General features: G+C 40.2%; 1 long non-coding RNA gene across 1 annotated transcript; it reads left to right on the forward strand.

Moving 5' to 3' along the window:
• The first annotated feature begins 1459 nt into the window (after window positions 1-1459).
• LOC138923570 (uncharacterized) lies at window positions 1460-5778 on the forward strand. The gene is made up of 3 exons (XR_011437328.1): window positions 1460-1751; window positions 2198-2228; window positions 2551-5778. It is a non-coding gene; the product is annotated as an uncharacterized lncRNA (long non-coding RNA).
• Window positions 5779-6559: the final 781 nt, after the last annotated feature.

Below are 6559 nucleotides of genomic sequence, written 5' to 3' on the forward strand. Positions count from 1 at the left end.
AAATGTCCCTTGGACCATGGCCGATGCACCATGTTCCCGCAAAAGGCAGAAAACACCGATAACCACTGAAAGGAATTTCCCTCTAGGCAACTCCAGCAGGCCTGAAAGATCAAACTTGTGACACAGTCCTCCCGAGCGCTGTGCTATCTTGTTCTCACCACAGGCCCTTCCCTGACACTGTTTGAAGGTAATGGAATGAAATAACTAAAAACAACACCTTGAATGTTGACTCTGCGAGCCACTTAATGTTGATAGGCCTCAATTTGCTAAAATGCTCGCTTCATTGGGCTCATGTGAGAGTTAAATGAGAGTCATGCTCATAAAGCATCTAAACCAGGCATGTAAGTGATGCTCAGTAAATCTCCACCATATGTGTACACAGTCCCTGCAATCTCCAGGGATCTCCCCTAGGACCTGCACACGGAATCTGAATGTTCCTTGCATGTCAGGAGATCTGATTCACAATGTCCCTTTCTTGGTAACTAATCAAGAGGAAATCTCAGGCCACTTGAGCATTGCGCGATGTCCCAGGGTGATCACTTCTAGTCTCCCTCGCTCGTCTCCTCTCCCTCCACCATCAGCACCAGCAATCCACCACTGAAGGTGATGCACTGCAGGTGGAAAAGCCTAGACTGTGGAGACAAGAGCAACCTGGTTTGGAATCTGGTTTGCCCCTGGCTGTGCCACCTCAGTTATATCACTTAAGCTATTGGAGGCTCAATGACCCTGATTGAGAATAAGAATAATAATCTCTATCTCCCAAATTTTCTTTTTGTTTTTGCAGAAATTAAATAAGATGATGTATGTAAAGTGCCTGATACACAGTAGGCACTTTGTATATTTAAGTTCCTTAACCCTTCTTTTAATTTCTATGTCATCTCTGGCCAACCCATCCCAGACTATCACTGGGTAAAGAGTAAGCAGATTATATCAAACCTACAAACATTCCTTTTCCAAGCTTTCAAAAAAGAGGCAATGCCTTGTAAAGAAGGCAAAATTATATCACATTCAGCTGTGGACTGGGAATCAAGAATTTAGACATTTATAAACAACTCATGGAAGTGCAAACTATCATTTACCTATTTTAAGGATGGGGAAACTGAGGTTTAGAGAGATTGAGACTCTTACTTGAGATCGTTCTGCTATCAACCAGCTCTCAGAGAGTCTATCCTATTCTTCAGTGGGTACATACCACTAAAAGTCACTTTGCTTCCTGTGGTCTCAGTTTCTACATCCATCAAATAAAGATATAGGAACTCTCCAACCACATAAGAAATTCACATTTTTGTCCTGGCCCTTGGGGATGTTCCCCATCAAATTCTTCGCTGAGACTAGACCTGGATGCAGCACCAGTGTAAAGGAGCCTGGAGGCAGTGGCTTGCTCTCAAACACTGTTCTCAGGCAATCGATTAAAGACAGGTCATGTTTGGTGATCTGCCCCAGTGTCCTTTCAAGCTGGCTTGTGTGGACAGTTGGGTAGTCTCTCTCTTGGATCTAAACTATTTTCAAGTGGCTCAGATTTCCAGGATGGAAAGGATCCTTTTGATACAGATCAAGTTCAGCTTTGATCATTAAACCGTTCCCTACTTCCCTGTGAATTTTCACCAAAGCCAGGAAACTGAGCCAATGCATGCACATCGGCTCAGAGGGTGGGTGCTGTGGATCAAGGCAAGAGAGAAGCAGGGGAGACAGCAGTCTCCTCTAAGCTGCATGAAGACACCCCATTAGGACCAAAATCCAGGGCGAAAGAGGTACTTTAAATAGAAATCAAATATCGCTACCCTCTCTTTCTCCCTTTCCACTCCCTTGCAGATAAACACATAAGGTTTATGATTTGGATAAAGGTTTGGTTTCTTTCCAAGCATAGAAATGGGTTTAGAAGACTTCAGTTTCCTGTCTCCTAACTTTCCTGACCACAAATATTTTTTATTGTAAGCCACGAAAGCAAAGGGTTATTTAATAAATTAACACTTCAAATGCCTTTAGTTCAATCCCCAGTTAATTCTAAGCTCAATTCTTGGCCTCCTATTCATTTAACTCAGGCAGTCCGGCCTCACCTGTCTCTTAATTCCTTCACCTAGAAAGCTCTAATTCCTATCCTTGCTGTATTTCATGGTTTTACAATACTTTATTGAATTGCTATATTGTAATGTTTCTGTCTTCCTCTCTCCCCACCCTTCAAATAATCCTTTATAAGGAAGCATAGACACCGTCTGGAATGCAGTAAGGTAAGCACAGCAGTTTTTATAGCATTTTACAAATTTCTCTTGGCCTCAGAAATCACAAAATAATCACATTAAAAAAACCTAGCCCTTTGCCTCCAGGACAATGCACGGTTTTTTATTAAAAGAGGAATTTAAATTCCTTCTGTGCACAGACTGTTTTAACTATAAAGACTTAGAAAATTAATTTTTGCCTATAATCTCTTATAGATAATACTATAAAAATAGTTCCTCTTTAAGAAGCATATTTCATGCAAATATCAAAAAGCCTTTTATCTGTGTTCAAGATTTCTTGTTCTATTTCTGTCCCGTGTTTCTTTCTCTGCAGATCTGACTTCAGGAGCCCTGGATCCGGGAACTTGCTGCTGGGAGGCAGAGCCCAGGGGGAGGCACAGGTTGGCCTGTTTGCCATTTTACAAGCTGAGAAACTGAGGCTCCCAGTGGAACGGCCTACTGTGTGCTGGGCACTGTGCCAAGTGCTGAGACAGAGAATGAGTGGATTCAAAGGGCAAGACGGGCAGGGTTTGAGCCAGAAAGATCCTCGGGGCGTGCTGCAGGAATAACAGACTGAGCTGGCAGTGCAGAGGAGAGGAGAGGGAAAGAGACAGAGAACATGTTTTAAGCAGTGTCGCCCAAAATTCCCTTACTCACAAACCACCTTCAGGATTTTTGCATGTCCTAAAACCACCTGTATTATTGTTTATTTAATATTTTTCTTTAGATGAGTCACTTTTTTACTTTAAGTTAGCCTCATCCCAAGCAATAATATTGGTGAAAGTCACTGTTTAATGAGCTGCTCTATATTTTTCTAATATACATTAAAATAAGTACATAACTATTAAAATAAAGAAATGTCCATCTGGGTACCCCTAGAAATTATCCCAGGAATACCGTCAGTCATGCCCACAACACACTTCGGGAAGCCCTGCTGTTACAGACTGAATGCTTGTGCCCCTCCAAAATTCATGTTGCAATCCTAACCCCCAGTGTGATGGTATTAGGAGGTGGAGGCTTTGGGAGATAATTAGGTCTTGAGGATGGAACCGTCATAAATGTGATTAGTGCCCTTATAAGAAGAGACACAAGAGCCCGCTCCAGCTCTCTGTTCTCCACCGCGTGAGGATGCAGTGAGAAGATGGCTGTCTGGCAAGGGGGAAGCAGCCCCTTACCATCCGCTGAATCTGCCAGCGGCTTGATCTTGGACGTCTCAGCCTGCAGAACTGTGAGAAATGAATGTTTGTTGTTTAAACCATCCAGTCCGGGGTATTTTTGTTATAAAAGCCTGAACTGATGAAGATACCTGCTTTAAGATATAGAAGATGAAACCAGGAAAGGGAGGAAATGAGCAAAAGATAGCCAGGACTTGGTATTAGTAGAAAAAGAGTTTCTAAACTGTATCTGATCGTGGTGGTGGTGGGTACCTCTTATCAGTACACACACCAAAGGAAGCACTGAAGTTGGGTGCACAAGATGCCTGCGTCCTCTTCTGATGTCCTTCTGTCCTCAGAGCAGACTCTCCAGGAGACCTAAGGCCCATACCCTGCAAACCCAGACTGTTTGACAGAATGCCGGGCCTGGATAGATTTGCCCAAATTCATTATGATCACTGGAACACCCATCCACATCCTATCATTGGAGTCCATAGGATGAGCTTTCACGGGGAAGAAAATTGGTGCATATTGTTACCTTCAGCTCACAGCAACATAGTAAATTTACTGCCCACAAAGGATAGGTGCGATATCTATCCATGCCCCAAGTATTGAACATATTGGTTTGCTAATTTTCTCTTTTGTTTTAATTATTTTATTGACATCATATTGGTTTACAACATTGTATAACTTCAGGTGAACATTATTATATATCCGTTTCTGTAAAGAGTGTATTGTACTCACCAGAAGTAGTCTAGTTTTTATCTGTCACCATACATATGTGCCCCTTTACCCCTTTTGCCCACCCCCACACCCCCTTCCCCTCTGGCAACTACTAATCTGTTCTCTTTGTCCATGTGTTTGTTTATCTTCCATGTTTGAGTGAAATCATATGGTGTTTGTCTTTCTCTGTCTGGCTTATTGTGCTTAACATAATACCCTCTGAGTCCATCCATGTTGTTTTAAAAGGGATAATTTTTGTCTTTTTTATGGCTAAGTAGTATTCCATTGTGTGCGTGTGTGTGTGTGTGTGTGTGTGTGTGTAGTGTGTGTATATCTTCTTTATCCATTCATCAGTTGATGGGCACTTGGGTTGCTTCCACATCTTGGCTATTTTGAATAAAGCTGCAATGAACACAGGAGTGCATAGATCTCTTTGTATTGTCGATTTCATGTTCTTTGGATGAATATCCACTAGTGGGATAGCTGGATCGTATGGTATTCCTATTTTTAATTTTTTGAGAAATCTCCATACTGTTGTCCATAGTGGCTGTACCAGTTTGCATTCCCACCAGCAGTGTATGAGGGTTACCTTGGGTCCACATCCTCTCCAACGTTTCTTATTTTTTATCTTGTCAATTATAGCCATTCTGATAGGTGTAAAGTGATATGTCATTGTAGTTTTGATTTGCATTTCCCTAATAATTAGTGATGTTGAACATCTTTTCATATGCCTGTTGGCCATCTGTATATCTTCTTTGGAAAAATGTCTCTTAAGATCCTCTGCCCATTTTTTGATCAGGTTGTTTTTTTGTCATTGAGTTGTACAAGTTCTTTATGTACTTTGGAAATTAACCCCTTGTCAGACATATGATTTGCAAATATTTTCTCCCAGTCGGTGGGTTGTGTTTTGTTTTGTTCATGGTTTCCTTTGCCTTGCAGAAGGTCTTTAGTCTGATGTAGTCAATTTACTTTTTCTTTTGTTTCCCTTGGCCGAGTAGACAGGGTATTTGAAAAGATCCTGCTAAGACTGATGTCAAAGAGTGTACTGCCTGTATTTTATTCTAGGAGTTTTATGGTTTCAGGTCTTACATTCAAGTCTTCAATCCGTTTTGAGTTAATTTTCATATATGGTGTAAGATAATGGTCTACTTTCATTCTTTTGCACGTGGCTGTCCAATCTTCCCAACACCATTTATTGAAGAGAATTTCCTTTCTCCATTGTATATTCTTGGCTCCTTTGTCAAAGATTAACTGTCCACAGATGTGTGAGTTTATTTTTGGGCTTTCAATTCTGTTCTATTGCTCTGTGTGTCTATTTTTGTGCCAGTACCATGCTGTTTTGATTACTATAGCTTTGTAGTACATTTTGAAGTCATATATTGTGACGCCTGCAGCTTTGTTCTATTTTCTCAGGAATGCTTTGGCTATCTGAGGTCTTCGTTGTTCCATATAAAGTTTAGGATTCTGTGTTCTATTTCTGTGAAGATTGTCCTTGGGATTCTGATTGAGATTGCATTGAATCTGTAGACTGCTTTAGGTAATATGGACATTTTAAGTGTTTTTTCTTCCAGTCCATGAGCATGGACTATCTTTCCATTTCTTTGTCTTCTTTGATTTCTTTCAATAATGTCTTACAGTTTTCAGTGTATAGGTCTTTCACCTCCTTGGTTAAATTTATTCCTAGATATTTTATTCTTTTTCTTGTGATTGTAAATGGGATTGTATTCTTGACTTCTCTTTCTGCCAGTTCATTATTAGTGTATAGAAATGCAACTGATTTTTGCATGTTGATTTTGCACGCTGAAACTTTGCTGTAGCTGTTGATTATTTCTAACAGTTTCCTGGTGCATTCTTTAGGGTTTTCTGTATAGAGAATCATGTCTCATCTACAAACAGTGAGAGTTTTACTTCTTCCTTTCCAATTTGGATATATTTTATTTGTTTTTCTTGCCTAATTGCTCTGGCCAAAACATCCAGTACTATGTTGAATAGGAGTGGTGAGAGTGGGCACCCTTGTCTTGTTCCTGTTTTCAGAGGAATGGCTTTCAGTTTTTCACCATTAAGTATGATGTTGGCTGTGGGTTTGTCATATACGGTCTTTATTATGTTGAGGAACTTTCCTTCCATACACATTTTATTGAGAGGTATTTTTTTTTTATCATAAATGGATGTTGGATCTTGTCAAATGCTCTCTCTGCATCTATTGAGATGATCATATGATTTTTATTTCTCATTTTGCTAATGTGGCATATCACATCAATTGATTTGCAGATATTGAACCACCCCTGCATTCCTGGTATAAATCCCACCAGAACATGGTGTATGGTCTTTTTAATGTATTGCTGTATTTGATTTGCCAATATTTTATTGAGGATTTTTGCATCTAGTTCATCAGCAATATTGACCTATAACTTTTCTTCTTTGTGTCATCTTGGTCTGATTTTGGTATCAGGGTAAAGTTGGCCT

This window comes from Equus caballus, chromosome 1, assembly GCF_041296265.1.
Source record: "Equus caballus isolate H_3958 breed thoroughbred chromosome 1, TB-T2T, whole genome shotgun sequence".
Classification (NCBI taxonomy): Eukaryota; Metazoa; Chordata; class Mammalia; order Perissodactyla; family Equidae; genus Equus; species Equus caballus.